The sequence below is a fragment of the Canis aureus genome, chromosome 18 (genome assembly GCF_053574225.1).
Source record: "Canis aureus isolate CA01 chromosome 18, VMU_Caureus_v.1.0, whole genome shotgun sequence".
In the NCBI taxonomy this organism is placed as follows: Eukaryota; Metazoa; Chordata; class Mammalia; order Carnivora; family Canidae; genus Canis; species Canis aureus.
Genome location: NC_135628.1, coordinates 11811691 through 11827778, shown reverse-complemented (window position 1 = coordinate 11827778; position 16088 = coordinate 11811691). Strand labels below are relative to the sequence as shown.

The following is a 16088-nucleotide window of genomic DNA, read 5'->3' as shown; positions in this document are numbered from 1 at the left end:
CCTGCAGGGGTTGACTTTTATCCTATGTGTTATAAAAACCCATTTAACAATTTTATGTAGGGGAGTAATACAATCAGATTTATGTTTTATGGAGATCATTCTAACAACAGTGTGAAAGATGAGTTCAGTGGTAGAGGAAGTTTAGCAAAGTCAGCAAGGCAGGTTGGATGTATTATATTAGACCAGATAACAAATTCTGACCAAAGCCATGTATGTTGCGTTCTCAAAAAATATTTGTTAAATAAACAAATTAATTTAATCAATCTCTCTTATAGGTACACTGATCCAGTCAATGGAGGATGTCAAGTTTGGTCTTAATCCAGATTTTAATATAAAAATCTGCCACGAGGGAGAGAGCAAGTGAGTGTTGCAACACTCAATGGTTTTGTAAAGGGAAACACGAATCAGTACTCCACCAGAGTCCCCTCAAACGGATAGTACAGAGGAAGGTTGGTATTTGTATGTATGTGTGTGATTGTGTGTGTGTGTGTGTGTGTGTATGTATTTACATCAATGTGTGTACATGTACTCACATTCACAGTGCAGAAGGGAATAGGAAATTCAGTCAGTGAGATAGAATGTGAGCCCAGGCAAACTTGATGTTAATTATAAAAGTTCATAAAGAAAGAAGGATTACATCAATAGAAGGTGACTCATAGTTAAAAGAGGTTTTTCATCCATAAGCCATTTATTGGTAACAAATACTGTGCTCACAAATGAAGCCAAGTAATGCACTAACAACATAATTACAATGATTTTAGCTGTGACAAAAGGTATGCATAAATTTCAACCTACGCATGTAGGAATCTACAAGACATGACATTGTCTCCAAAGAACTGTAGATGGAGTTGCATGGGTAGCCCTTAACCAGTACCTTTTATTTATAAGGCATTTATAAGAAAATAGCTCATTCACATCCTCACTAAGTGCTGTAATTTATACTTTTTTTTTTTTTTTTGTATCTCATTCTCATTTGTATTTCCCCAGATTTTGGAATTTCTGTGGGCTTGGAGTGGAACTGCTGATAAATATGTTGTGAGGAGCCAAAAATTTTATAAAGAGAGGGCATAAGATTGAGAGATAAAAATGCAATTTATAAATGGAGACAAAAGGCAGAGTGGAAATTAAAATTCTTCCAAGTTGTAGTATATGATTTAAATGGAGTGCAATTTCCATGAACCAGAGGGAAAAATCAATATAACAAGAGTTTGAAATGTAAGGAAATGCTTAGCCAGCACATGCTCCCTCAGTTACCCTGACCCTCTTCATTCTGAGGTTGAGAAAGTGATGTGGAGTCATGAAAGAAAGCTGGTTTCTCCCAGGAAATGCTGGGAAGATAAAGAACTGCCTTACAGTTCAGGCTAATAGATTGCAGTATGTAAGAATTCAATATCCCCAGGCTTCATAAAGGAAGGGAAGTTTTCATATCGGCCTGTGGGACTTTTCAGTCAAATTTTAAATTTTGAACATGTGGAATTCAATATGCATGGATTCAATAAAAGCACATGTCACTGCATTTTGGATATAACGAAACAAAAAAGGAGTGATGTTTCCATGTGAAATCTTCCAATTTATATTTCATCAAAAGTACATTACATTTGGCTGTGGTGCTACATGCATTTATCTCTAAACATTGTATTGGAAGAAATTTGTTTTCTTTGCCCTTCTCAAGTATACGGTTCACTGTAAAGGTTTTAAAGAGCTAAAAATTAGACTTGCAACAGTTTCATTGCTAAGGCAAGTATTCCCTTCTTAATCGCTCTAACATAAGTAACTATAATATCTTGAAACTTCTCATTATTGCATAAGTAATCTTGCTACTGGAAGAGGAACCTTGAATTCATCTGAAGTTACACAAGGACTATTTTAAGAACGCTTAGAGAGTTTGTTTCCTGGAGAGCCTGACAGTTTTCTTCAGAACTGCTGCTTTGTACAGAAAAGTAGTAATTGTTAAACCTTTCTACGTGAAGCATACAATTTCTCAAGTGTGCCCTGCATAAGTATATTTTAGGAAAGGTTTCAATTTGGTTGCATAATTTCAGCCCTTGCTAGGCCCACAGTGATGATAACATTGAAAAATAACTTGGTATGCTGCTTGTTCTCCTGCTGCTAAAATTTTATCACAAACTGCTAGTTTGCTAGGGATTAGCTGCTAAAATGCTCTCCTGATTAATGTGCTAATTAATTAATGCAGCTGCTAAATTGTACTGCTGATTAAAATACACCACATAGAGAACACTGGAAAAACTAGTCAATCATTCCAGGTGCATTTTTACTGGAGGAAAACCTCAGATACTGAACAGAGTATTCAGATCTGTAGCCTGCTTATGGGAGCCGCTGAGAGATTTCTTCAGTCAGACCCCTCTTAATTTTTTTTTTTAAGTTTTTATTTTATTCATGAGAGACACAGAGAAAGAGGCAGAGACTTAGGAAGAGGGAGAGCAGGTTTCCCGCAGGGATCCTGGTGTGGGACTCCATCCCAGGACCCCGGGATCACGACCTGAGCCAAAGGCAGACACTCAACCACTGAGCAACCCAGGGGTCCCCAGATCCCTCTTCTTTTACCTCAGTCCTTAAATTGACTTCATGGCCAGAACCTCAAAATAAGACATAGAGAACAATTAGGATGTACTTTTCTCTTTTACTATATAGCAAAATAATTTTCCCTAGAAATGACTACTGTGGCTCAAATTTTACTAAGACTTCAAAGGAGTTTGCAGTGCACATAATATGTTTTGAGTCAAACTCTAATATCAAACTTAGCTTGGTTGGCTCTGTTGTGAAAGTCTGAGACAACAAACATTTCTTCTAGGTGATTCCAGTTGTGGTGTCCCTTCCGTAAGACCCTAAATCTCAGAGTAAATGTTCTGCCAAACAAAACAGGAATTAGTCAGCATCTCATATATACAAAACATTGTATATTTAGGTAAAAACATAAGACATTTTTACTTTCTTTGAGAACTTCATTGTATAATGTTGGGAATAAAGCATACATCTTAAAAGTATTTGCCATTACTAGACCACAAATGAACAGGTACTAAACCGTGGAATAGATGTAAGAACTATAGGGATACAGAGGAAGGCTAAATAATTTGCATTTGCAGTGATTTCTTCTTCAAGGAAGTAGAAATGGATATAAACCTTGAAGGATGAAAGGATTTAAGTTGATGGATAGTTGTTTGGCACAGAGAAATCATATGAATATATATATATAAATATGAGAGGGAATGGGCCTGAAAGTGAGCAGAAGCTCAGTCCAGATGGCAAAGCCAAGGCCAAATTGGCAAGACCCAAGGATTCGGAGAGTGAACCCCAATGCTGCCCAGTAAACAGGCCTTGAGTGCCAGGCAAGAAAGGGTCAATGAGCCACTAATCTTTTGGAAAAGAACAACTTGTTTTGAGGTCTGTCTGCAATAAGAAGAGTATATTGAAAAAAAAAAAAAAGAGTATATTGGATGAGGAAGATTCTGGAGTGGAAAAGATAAATTAGTAAGGTTTTCCCTAATCCAGATATGTTGTTTGTAAGTTAAAAACAATAATCCAAGACATCAAGGTGGATAGAGAAGGTACCTCTGACAGTAGACCAAGAAGAGTCTCTGATAAAATGAAAACACAGGCCGTCATTATTGTCAACAGACTCTTAACAAATTATCCTTGCATTTGTATTCATATTTCTTACTTAATCTTGGGGTATTGTGAGTGCATTTAATTAGCTTTCTTCAGAAAATTCCTACAGAGGGATGGTCTCTTGAATCATGTTGTATACATTTAGACAGGTGACAATGCTTAGGTCTAGTTCCATTGTTAAGGGCTGAATTGTACTCTTCCCCCAAAAGATATTTTGAAATACTAAGTCCTGGCCTTATTTGGAAATCGGCTGTTTGCAGAGATACTCATGTAAAGATGAGGTAATTTCTTTGTACCCTAAGCCAATGTGACTGGTGTCCTTATTATGAGAGGAGAAGGGACACAGAGATAGAAACACACAGGAAGAAAATGGATATGTAACAATAGAAGCAGAGATTGGAGTGAGCATTCACAAATCAAGAAATTCCAGGGATTGCTAGCAATCACTGGAAGTTAGAAGAGGCAAGAAGGATTCTTTTTCAGGTTTCAGAGGGAGCATGGCCCTATCAACACCTTCATTTCAGACTTTTAGACTCCAGAACTGTGAGACAATAAATTTCTAATATTTATGCCATCCAGTTTGTGTTACTTTGTTATTGTAGCCCTAGGAATCTAATAGATCTAGTAATAATTCTAATAATTAATTTTACTTACTATGCTCTTAGTATATGCCAAGGGTTACAATGAGCTCTTGCATGCATTAAAGTACAGTCCTCACAGTAACACTGTCTGGCAGATATTACTGTTACTCTTTTCATAGAAATAAGAGTAAGAGAAATTGAAAGCCTTGTCTAGAGTCACGGTCTATCCGATCTCAGTGCTAGTATAACCTCACAGCAGGAGGAAAGGAGTCTCATGGCTTCTCTCTGCAGACAAAGCAGGACAAGGTCAAAAGCTGTATAAGCAAGATGAGGAGCAATTTTTAACCCAGGAATCCTGGAATCCAAGGAGTGAGGAAATGAAGCTGTGTTTTAGCCTCCATCCTGTTTTTCTTATTGTCAACCTCAAAAAAAAATACCCACCATCTCTTCCTTGGAGAGCCTACGGTAGCTAAGATGATTGGCTTGGATATTAGAAAACTTCTATGCCAGTATTCCTTCTTAACAAGTGCGTAACAAAGGCTGAAGCTTTAAGATCACAAGCAAGTTCCACTTGGGTTGGAAATAGAACCAGATTCAACTGCACAGTCCAGTGGTGTGTGCTTGTTTTTCCTTTCTTACTAAATTCATGTTTTCTATAAATGAGTGGAGAAGTTGAGATATCTCAAAATGGGAATTTAATTTTTACACTAGTATTTATATCACCAGAACACACTTAAGGTGATTTTAAAAAATTAATTCAATAATCATATATTGAATACTCAATGAAAGTCAAGAGGTTCCATGCTGGGAGCAGGGGACACCAGAAGGATTATGATGATCTTATTTTTTTCTATTCTTCTGAATATCATATTTTAGTGGTCTTTTACCCAGAATGGATCTTTTATCTTCCTTAACCATACTTGCCTATAGTTGGGTTTAATCCCCAAAGACAGGGAATAACGTCTTGAAATAGATACTTTTTGCTCCTGGCTAGGGATTCTGTACCAAATACGGCGCTGTTTTTGCTCCGTGTAGGTATGTTTTATGCCTTGTTCTCTTAAGGCATGTAGATGGTCAGTTGGAAAACAGAGCTCAGGCAAAGCAATTCTCAAAGTGACTCCCTTTAGGTTCACCTTTTGTGGTTTACTTTTGAGGGTCAAAACCTCAAAAATTGCTTCCTAAAAAGGAGTTCAGCCACTCTTGGAGGAGATGATGGGCTCTCCCTGGGTATTTTAGATTCTGTTTCATTAATATGTCTTTGAGAGTTCTACATCCCAGCACGTTGCCTCCCTGTTTGTGCTGATGTTGCTTGTCCCATACTGGAGCTTAACTCGGAGAAGGATGCAGGGTGGTAATGAGGGTGAAAATGGAAAGAGGGCATGGTGAAAGAAAATGAAATGTGGTCAGTGAATACAAACAACATGATGCTTTGAGAGCTCTAATACAAGCAGGTGGAAGGAGTAAAGGTGGTACATAAAAACACCTGAAGAACTTTGCTTGGGGTTATTGGCAAAGTTTTCATGGAAGACCTAGCAATTGAGTCTAAGGATTGTGAGATATTTCTCCAGGGGAGAAGGAGGAAGAAGAGAATTTCTGATGAATTAATAGATGCAGACCTAGATAGCAATTGATGGGATGAGGGGATAGTGATATATCAATGGCTAGACTCCTGGGAGTGTTTTGCCCTGTGCACAGGCACTTGTTTGTTTGTAAAGTATATTAGCACTAACTTTTGAAATAATGTGATAATATTAGGCAGATTGACTTCTTTTTAAGATTCTATTTATTTATTATTTTAGAGAGAGAGAGAGAGAGAGCAGGGGGAGGAGTAGAGGGAGAGAGGGACAGGTAGACAATGTGGAGCTCAGAGCCCAATGCAGGGCTTTCTCATGATCCTGAGATCACGACCTGAGCCAAGACCAAGCGTAGGATGCATAACTGACTGTGCTATCCAGGATCCTGAAAATTTCATTTTTCTAAAATGTATTCATTCAAGTAATATTTGAACATTTAGTTAAATAAATTCAAACTATTAGAATTTGAACCTGTCAACCAAACAGCTTCATCCTATGCTTACCTAAGAGAGCAGTATTCCTACCTTGACAATTAATGGAAGTCACAAAGATAAAAATCTAAAAAAACATATTTGATCATATAGCTGGCAGTATCTTAGTTGTGGTCCTCTCCTATCTCACATGGAACACAGATTCTTCCCCAAAATGAAGTTCTAATATGATGGGTAGATTTTTATAATGCTTAGAAAATATCTTCTCATTGCAACAAAACCGTGACAGAAATCATATCACAGAAAGTAGGAAGGAAACAAATTCTAACATGTATGATGCGATACAATGTGAGTGAGACTGCAGATTAAATTAAAAATGCTTTATTGAATGGCCTTGAAAATGCTTTTTTGTTTTCTAACTTTGAAATGACCTGTTAAATTGATCTGTGAAGGTCATGAGTGCCCTTGGAAAGTGGTGCTTAAATTCTTTTCAGTAGCAGAAAGTCCTGGTTGAATTAGTGCAGACCCCATGGAGACTTCTGAAGCTGTTGATAAATCATGTTTAAGAGCTTTTCAGCCCAAAGCTCAGCTGTAAACTCAGGCAAAGCCATGAACAAATTTGCAGGTGGCAATGCCCCATAACTATTCCCTTCTAATCCAAAATGATCCCTTCTGAGCCACTTCAGCATCAAGCATTCCCATTCATCAAATTAGGCTGAAGCATGCATATCTTCACTTATATTCAGATCTTCTGTGCAGTCAGATCTGGACCAAGTGAAGAGTAGTCAGAGTAAATAACTGATTCATGAGTTAGAAAGAAAAGTGTAAATCCGTGGATTGAAAACAAACATGAAGGGCTTAAATGTGAGCACAATATTACAAGTGTTGGACAAGGGCACAATGATAGCTTCCCATTTTATATGGATACCCTGTTACTGAAATATATATGTATTCTTATCAGTTTTACTAAGCTATAATACCAAAGAAAACATTTTAATGCGTCTTTAATTTATTTCTTATATTGTATTCCTTAACTTTCCTCAATATATATTTTTTTCTACAAATGTTGAAAAAATAGATAAGGAAGAAGCTTGTGTCAATAAAGAAGTATTACTTGGGGTGCCTGGGTGGCTTGGTTAGTTAAGCATCTGGCTATTGATCTCAGCTCAAGTCTTGATCTCATGGTTGTGAATTCAAGCCCTGTATTGGGCTCCACGTGGGCTATGGAGTCTACATACATATATACATACATATTTAAATATAACTTTAGAACATTCTGTCCAATCATATTCTAGGCCCAATATTCTAGGAAAATAGTAGGGCACAAAGCAACAAGTAAATGGAGGTTGATTCACAGAAGCAACCTTTGTTGCATTAGTTTCTGAGTCCTCTAGATTAATAGTGTAGATTGTAAGCTTAGGGAAGAGAGTGATCATATCTTTATGTTTTAGGGCTTATTACGTATGTCAAAACTAAATTCAACCCATGAGCTCTACTTTTTCATTACATATTATGATATTATATAAATTGCATAGGGAGCCCCTGGGTGGCTCAGCTGGTTGATTGGCTGACTGTTGGTTTCAGCTTAGGTTATGATTTCAGGGTCTTGAGATCCAGTCCAGAGCTGGGCTCCACGCTGAGCATGGAGCCTACTTGGGATTCTGTCTCTTCCTCTCTCTCTGCCCCAACCCCTCATTCTTATTCTCTCTTTTTCTCAAATAAATAAACCTTTAAAAATTTGTAATAATCCAATAATGGAATATTATATAAAATTAATAAATAATGGCCTTAAACAAATTTTACTTATATGGAGGAAATGTTCATGATAGACAGTTCAGTGAAAAGCAGGACACCAAACTACATTTAAATCATGAACATAAATGTAAAATATGAACATATATAACGTATGTGCTTGAAAAAAAATACTGGGCAGAAATAACTAAAATATTAACAAAATTTCACTACACAGATGGAACATGAATACCTAAATTTTCCCTTTACATTGTACTCTAATTTTCATAGTTTTGACAAATATGTATTCATTTATAATAGGGAAAATCAACAGTCATTAAACATAAAAATGAAACAAAATTAAGTCCTTTAGTGGCTTCAAATGCCTTCAGGGAAATATTATGTATCTTCTTTACTAGTCTCATGGAAACTTCCTCCCATTTTTCCCACTATAGTATAATATTCTTCCCTTACAACAATTTGTCAAAGGAAGGTGATGGGGTTGGTACCTTCTAGGTGCAAGCATTAAGTGAGTGTTTTTTTCTGTAGAAAAGTAAAATGCATAATAAGACCTATTAAAAGTCAGTCTGCTTTGTGCACCTGGCTGGCTCAGTAGAGCTTGCAACTCTTGATCTGCGGATCATGAGTTCAAGCCCCACATTGGGCATAGAGCTTACTTTAAAAAATAATAATAATAAAATCAGTTTGGGGGTGCCTGGGTGGCTCAGTCAGTTGAGCGTATGACTCTTGGTTTTAGCTCAGGCCATGATCTTGGGGTCATGGGAGCCTGCTGAAGATTCTCTCTCTCTTTCCCTCTCCCCCTAAAATAAATATATAAATTTTTAAAAAATATTTTAAAAGAAAATGAAATATTTGATTGGGGTTAATCTTCTTGTAAATAAAAGGATACATATGTATATATGTTTTTACTACCTTGCATTTGTATGAAGCTTTCTTCTACTTCAAAGTATTTTCCTCATATAAGCCTTCTAGTAACTGTATGAAATAAATGGGTCAGGGAAAACATTTTCATTACCACTGGATATGAAAGGAAGTTTAGAAATCTTTTGAATGACATATTCCGGTAAAAGAAGCTAATTCTTCGATGACTGACTTTACATAATAGGATATTTTAGGAAAAGGTCGAAGTCAAAAACACATTGGGATCTATTCCATCTTCTTTGCCTTTGGAAATCTTAACAGAAGACTCTTCTGTGTTTAGAAATGAGCTGATTCTTAGTTTCAGCTCAGATCATGAGGTCATGATCTCTAGGTCCTGAAAAGGAGCCCTGCTTTGGGCTCTGTGCTCAGTGTGAAATCTGCTTGGGATTCTCTTGCTTTCCCTCAGCTCCTCCCCTTGCTTGTGTACTCTCTCAGATAATTAATTAAATCTAAAATACAAACAAACGAATGAACAAGAAAACTCAGCCTAAGCTGAATCAGTGTTGGTCTCAGGCAGAAGGAAAACAGGCTTGGTAATCCACAAACTGCCTCTTCAAAGTTCTAGTTGAAGTCAGATGGCCACGCTGATGGCAATGAATACAGGGATATATTATGTTACTACTAGAAGGGAAAGCTAATGATCGTTAATACTAACATATTGTTAGTTAGATTGCTAATTGTTAGATTGTTAATACCATAACCTTTATGAAGAGACCATTATGTAATAGGATAGTTTCAAGAAACATTTTGACTTCTGCTTCCAGATCTGTGGAATGGTTTGTCATAGACCAGTGCTTCTAGGGAGAACAACCACAACAGCTGAATTTTAAATAGATAGGGATCCCTGGGTGGCGTGGCAGTTTAGCACCTGCGTTAGGCCCAGGAGTTAGGCCTGGAGTCCTGGGATTGAGTCCCACATCGGGCTTCCTGCATGGAGCCTGCTTCTCCCTCTGCCTGTGTCTCTACCTCTCTCTGTGTGTGTGCCTCTCATGAATTAATAAATACAATCTTTAAAAAATAAATAAATAGATATATTTATATAAAGATATATATAAATACAAAAAATATATATTTATATTTAAAAATTTCAGAGGGCCTATCAAGTAATAAGGCCCTATTAGTCTGGTCTTGGAAAGAAGAGAATCTTATTGACTTGGGCCAACATTCTACACATTGCTTTCTGCTGGAGACCATTTATTGACTCTTAAGAAGCCCACAATGAGAGCCTCAGAAGCCAAGGATAAGTCCGCTGAGAAGCCTGAGAAGCCAGTAAAGTTTTGAACAATCTTATGAGATTAAGGAGACAAAGAAGCCAGTAAAGTTTTGAACAATCTATGAGGTTAAGGAGACAAAAATTGGAGCTTGAAAGTCCCAAAACACCTGAGATTTGGGAACCCAAGTTTATAGACAGAAGGGAGATGGAAAGAAGAAAGCCCACACAGTCTATGACAGTTTTTCCTTTGGGGCATTTGCTGAGTCCTAAACTGCAGAGAGCAAGAGGCTTAGAAGCCAAGAAGATAAGTACTAAAAAGCTAAGCAGAACTGAATTTTTGGAGAGCCTGGCCAACCAGGCTCAGTGGTTGAGCATCTGCCTTTGGCTCAGTTTGTGATCCCAGGGTCCTGGGATCGAGTCCCACATCGGACTCCCTATAGAGAGCCTGCCTCTCCCTTTGTTTATGTCTCAGCCTCTATCTGTGTGTCTCTCATGAATAAATAAATAAAATCTTTTAAAAAAACGAATTGAATTTTTAATAAAAACAATAGAAGAGAAAATGAAATGTCATCTTTAAAGTGTGGAGAAAAAAAATCTGCCAATTTAGATTTATGAACTAAGTAAAAATAACCTTTAAAAGATTGAAGAAGGGCAGCCCAGGTGGCTCAGCGGTTTAGTGCCGCCTTCAGCCCAGGGCGTGATCCTGGAGACCCAGGATCGAGTCCCACGTCGGGCTCCCTGCATGCATGGAGCCTGCCTCTCCCTCTGCCTTTGTCTCTGCCTCTCTCTCTCTCCATGTCTCTCATGAATAAATAAGTAAAATCTTAAAAAAAAATTTTTTTTAAATAAAAGACTGATAAAGATATTTTTATACAAGCAAAATTGAATTTGTTGCCAGTAGACCTGAATTAAAATAAATGTGAAAAAAATTTTTTTAGGCAGAAGAAAACCAGTTAATGGATAAAAAGTAGGGGAAAATAAAGGAAAAATGGAAAAGGTGGCTATATGAGTAAGCCTAAGTGAAAATAATAATACAAAAAATGTCTCAAGGTATTTAACCATATCAAGAATTAAAATTTATACATAATAACATGAAAGAGAGGAGTTAGGAAAATAAAGTGTTCTAAGAACATATCATTATCTGGGAAGTGGTAAAATTCTAATTTATGCTCAATTCTAATAAAGGATCTCTAATGTTATCACTACAAGTGAATAAATGCCTAACCTGTTATCCGTTGCTTTAGGAAGAAAGGTAGATAGAATATGTGCGAAAAACTAGAAATGAAAAGTAAGATGATATATTTAAACCTATGTATAGAAGTTATTGAATTAAATGTAAGCAATATAAATTTTCCCATTAAAAGAAAAATGTTGTTAGACTGAATGAAAAAGAAAAACACATCTACAAACTATTTGAAAAAAATATACCTTAAATAAAAGGAAATGTTGAAACAGAAATGTTGGAAATCAAGTCTTAGGAAAAATTATAACATATAGACACACAAAAAAAGAACTTTATAACTAAATTGTCATCAGATTAATGCTGGGCTATTAAGCTTCAGTACATTAATACATTTAAAACTAATAAAAATCATAGAGACTATTCCCTTTGATCTTCTTAGAATTAAAGCTGAGAATCAATTACAAAATAATTAGAATATTTCCAAATATTTGGGAGCAAGCAACACACTTTTTAAGAAGAATAAAACTATGAGTAAAAAAAACAAAACAAAACAAAACTACAAGAGATGAGAAGATATTTTGTATAAACTTATAAAAACATAAGACATATACAAACTTTAGGATGCATAAATATCAAAACAAGAAAGCCTTATATTCATATATTAAAGATAGAGGTACATACATGTAGTCATTTTTTTATGACAAAGCGACACTGAGCGTAGAGAGAAAAGTATGAGTTTTTCTAGAAATTGATAAATTCAATAAATTGGATATCTGTATGAAAGAATTGAATATTTCCTCTCTACATCACATTATGGATATAGTGAAATTCCAGTTAAATGTAAAATAAAAACCATAAGGCTTCTAGAGGAAATTTTTACAGAATATTTTATACCATTAATAGCATCTCAAGCACAAAAACACAAACCAATATGTAGATGACTTAGAATATACAAAGAATTCTTACAAATAAATAAGAATATGAAAGTCAACCAAGTAGAAGAATGGACAAAATACTTGAACAAAAATTTCAAGAGAATACTCAAAGTGTTATAAATATATGAAAAGGTATTCAATCTCATTTGTAATCAATGAAATTCAAACAAAAACCAAAATAAGGTAGTACTACACACCCACCAGAATGATCAAACTTTACAAGACTGGCTCTACTAATTTTGATGAGAATGTAGAGCATGGGGACTCTTATTCACTAAAATAATTCAGCTCCTTTGAAAAATTGCTTGGCAAAATATAAATGCCATTTGACCTGCCATTCTATTCTTGCACCCAATATATAGAACACCAAAAGACTTACTCAGGAAAGTTTGTAGCAGGATTCTTGGTCATAGCCCTAAGTTGAAAACACCCTAAATATCCATCAACAGTAGAATGGTTAAATAAATTGTGATATAATCATACAAGGAAATACCAATCATCAGTGAGAATGAGTGACTACTACTTAATGAAACAAGATATAATAAATTATATCATTTTCTGTTCTAGAGTGACTGTAATATGATAAATGCATAAATGGGTTAATCTCAAAAACTTGATAATAACTAAAAAAAAAATCCAGATGCAGATAGAGTTTTCATATCATATAATGAAGTCCTGAAGCAGGAAGTACTAATCGATGGTAATTGCTACATTGGGGAAGGAAGTGCACTGATTGGGTGGGGTCATGGAGATAACTCGGGATACTGTTATTGTCCTATTTCTTGATCTGTGAATTGGTTATACGGTGTGTTTAGTTGGTGAAAATTCATTAAGCAGTAAACTTGTGTATGTCATACCTAGATGAAATTTTACATTAAAAAATTAATGCTTTGGCTAGAGCAACATCCTTTTAAGAGCTACTTGGTGACAGACAGAGGGCCATATATAGAATGTGATTCTAATTCCCTATCTCATCTTATTCCTTTCTTTTGCTCTGGAAGTAGAAACTTATTTATTTTCCTCCTCCATTACCAGAAATGTGGCAAGTTCAGAACAGATGATAGTTTCTTTTCTCAGGATTAATTTATCTTTCTGAAAATCACCCAGATTGATGTCTCCAGATGTATATTGGGTGTCCATGGAAAAATCAGATATCAAAATGAAAAAAGGCAGAAAATGAACTAGTTTCTTTTTACTTTGTACATTTAAAGAATGTAAATGTGAATCAGCAAGTTTTAGAGGATGAATCTTCTTAGAGCGGCAAAGGGGAAGAATAATAAGAGTGGGAATGCCAATGCTTCAAGACTTGCAATAGTATGCGTGTATAGGTAGAGGGAACAGATATCAAGGGAAAAGAAGGGAAGAACGATAAAGTATTTGGAGTTTGGTTTCTCCACCACTGAAACTGCAAGCAGATGTAAAGACAAATTTTCATTTTTTCTAGGTGAATCATGTTCTCCACAGTGGCCCTGTGACAGATTTTGCATTCAATTTCTATTTGAAATAATCACCTCATAAAGCCTTTGCTAGTATTGTAACTTGCTTAATGCTCTATTGTGTGTAGCCTGCAGCCAGGCAGGAGCATGACAAGGTCAGAAAGTACAGACAGAAAGGGTCTCTGAGCCAGAAAGGAGCAAACCCCGAGAGAGTGGCGAGGGATGAATAATTTTCCTATCACCTTATAATCATTTACATTACTGTCATTCTGCCTTTCTGTATTTTTGGCCATTTTAAGACATTTTTTTTACATTATAGAAAAAATAGTGCTCGCTTCAGCAGCACATATACATTATAGAAAAAATAAATTATATCTTATTCTGTTCTATAGAGACTGCAATATGATAAATGCACCAAAAAGCAGTGATTCAGTTTGGAACATGACTAGGGTGACCAGGCATCCAGGTTTGCCTATTTCATGGTTCCATTTACTATCAAAAGTGTTCCAGTTTATCCACTACATTATAAGGTCATCTTAGATCAACATTCACCCTAGGTCAACATTATGATTTGAATGGGGACTTAAGGACTCGATGGGTGATTGTGTTGCTAAATCAAGGAGGAAATAAGCTATATTTTAATGCTGAAGAAATCCGTTCCTAAGAAGCAACAGTCAGCTTGTCCTAACAGTAAAATGTAGAGGCTTTTTACTGAAGTAATAGGTGTATATAAGCATGTTTTTTCACATAAACTGCAAAACTTTTTAAGTATAGAAATATGCAGTTGTTGGCACTCAGTAAAGGGAAGCCACTTGTATATCAAATGTATGTAAGCTTTGTATGATGATGGTTATTTTATTTCTTATTTTTAAAAGATTTTATTTATTAATTCATGAGAGACACAAGGAGAGAGGCAGAGATGTAGGCAGAGGGAGAAGCAGGCTCCCTGTGGGGAGCCCGATGCAGGACTCAGTCCCAGGACCCCAGAATCACCACCTAAACCACAGGCAGACACTCAACCACTGAGCCACCCAGGAGCCTGATGATGGATAGAAAATCCCTGAAAATCAAATGGCAAGCTGGAAAAACAGACTTTCAGAAGTCTAATATTATTTTGTTAATTTATGAAATTCCACTTACTTCATCTGTATCAACTTGTTTTATCCAACAAATAGTTTGAGTTTCACCTATATGGGCTGACTTTTCAAAATGATTGAATGTTCTTGCAAAATTTGACTACTACTGGCATGACCTGGCTTTATTTACATCTTGATTTTTCATCAGAAATAAAACTAAAACATCTTCTATAAACTATTTGCACAGAAATAATAGCAACGATGACTTTGAGATGCTTTTCCTCCTTAGTTTTTATCCTTTCCACGCCATATTCTTTACTACCCTAAAGTATTCTGCTTTGCCACCATAAAGTATTCTATACTACCCTAAAGTAACCCTAAATAAAAGGGTTTTATTCAACAGCCATTAGTTATTTCCTGCGTTCACATAGAGCAAATGGAAATTCATATGTGTGCCAGTTCCCTGCAGGACTCAGAGCAAGAACAGCCCCCGACACTGGCCTGGAGGAGGAAGGCGCTGGCCCTGATTGTTATCGTGGGTTGGGCTAAATTCTAGGCAACTGCCTATACTTGTCCTTTTCTTCTCTGTGAGCTGACTGGTCTGTTTCCTAACAAAGGATTTTTATGTTAAGAAGAGTTCAATTTCTATTAGAGCTAGAATCCTCTCTATTTTATGCTCATTTGGAGGGAAGGGATCTCACCGTGGAGCACACACATATATTCAGGTACATACGCAGGTTCCAAGCACTTGCCTTGCAAAAACGTAATAAGTCAACAGATTTTGGTGCTTAGATATCTTTTTTTGTTCAAGAACTCCTTTGTTTTCATATTTGAAGACACATTTATTTCAGTATTATTACAAATTACTGCCAGAGTCTAGCTTATTTTGTGTGTGAAATAAAAACCAAGTCCAAAAGGAGAATGAAGCAATATCTACAGTTGTTCATCTGCAGCGAGCTAATGATCTCTTCAGTATTCCCTGTCTCTAAGTGGCCCTTCCTGGTCCCAAGCAGGGACATCATCTGAAGCCACTGTCTCATTGGCCTCCCACAGGTATAATTCTACTTTTCATCTAGCCTGACCAAGATGGCGAAAACAAGGCTAAACAAGATGGAATTTTTACATACAAACTTTTAATAAGAAACTTATTGGGGGCACCTGGGTGGCTCAGTGGTTGAGCATCTGCCTTTGACTGAAGTCATGATCCCGGAGTCCTGGGATCAAGTCCCACATCGAGCTCCCTGCATGGAGCCTGCTTCTCCCTCTGCCTATGTCTCTACCTCTCTCTGTGTGTCTCTCATGAATTAATAAATAAAATCTTTAAAAAAAGAAAAAAAACTTAGGGAAAAGAAAACACAG

General features: G+C 36.3%; 1 long non-coding RNA gene across 2 annotated transcripts in view; it reads left to right on the top strand.

Annotated features, from left to right (window-relative positions):
- Positions 1 to 16088, top strand: part of LOC144288575 (uncharacterized) — a 271172-nt gene that overhangs the window by 242490 nt on the left and 12594 nt on the right. For both annotated transcript variants that reach the window (XR_013356544.1, XR_013356543.1), the window contains exon 4: positions 276 to 449. This is a non-coding gene — a long non-coding RNA (uncharacterized LOC144288575). The remainder of the gene's footprint in view (positions 1 to 275; positions 450 to 16088) is intronic.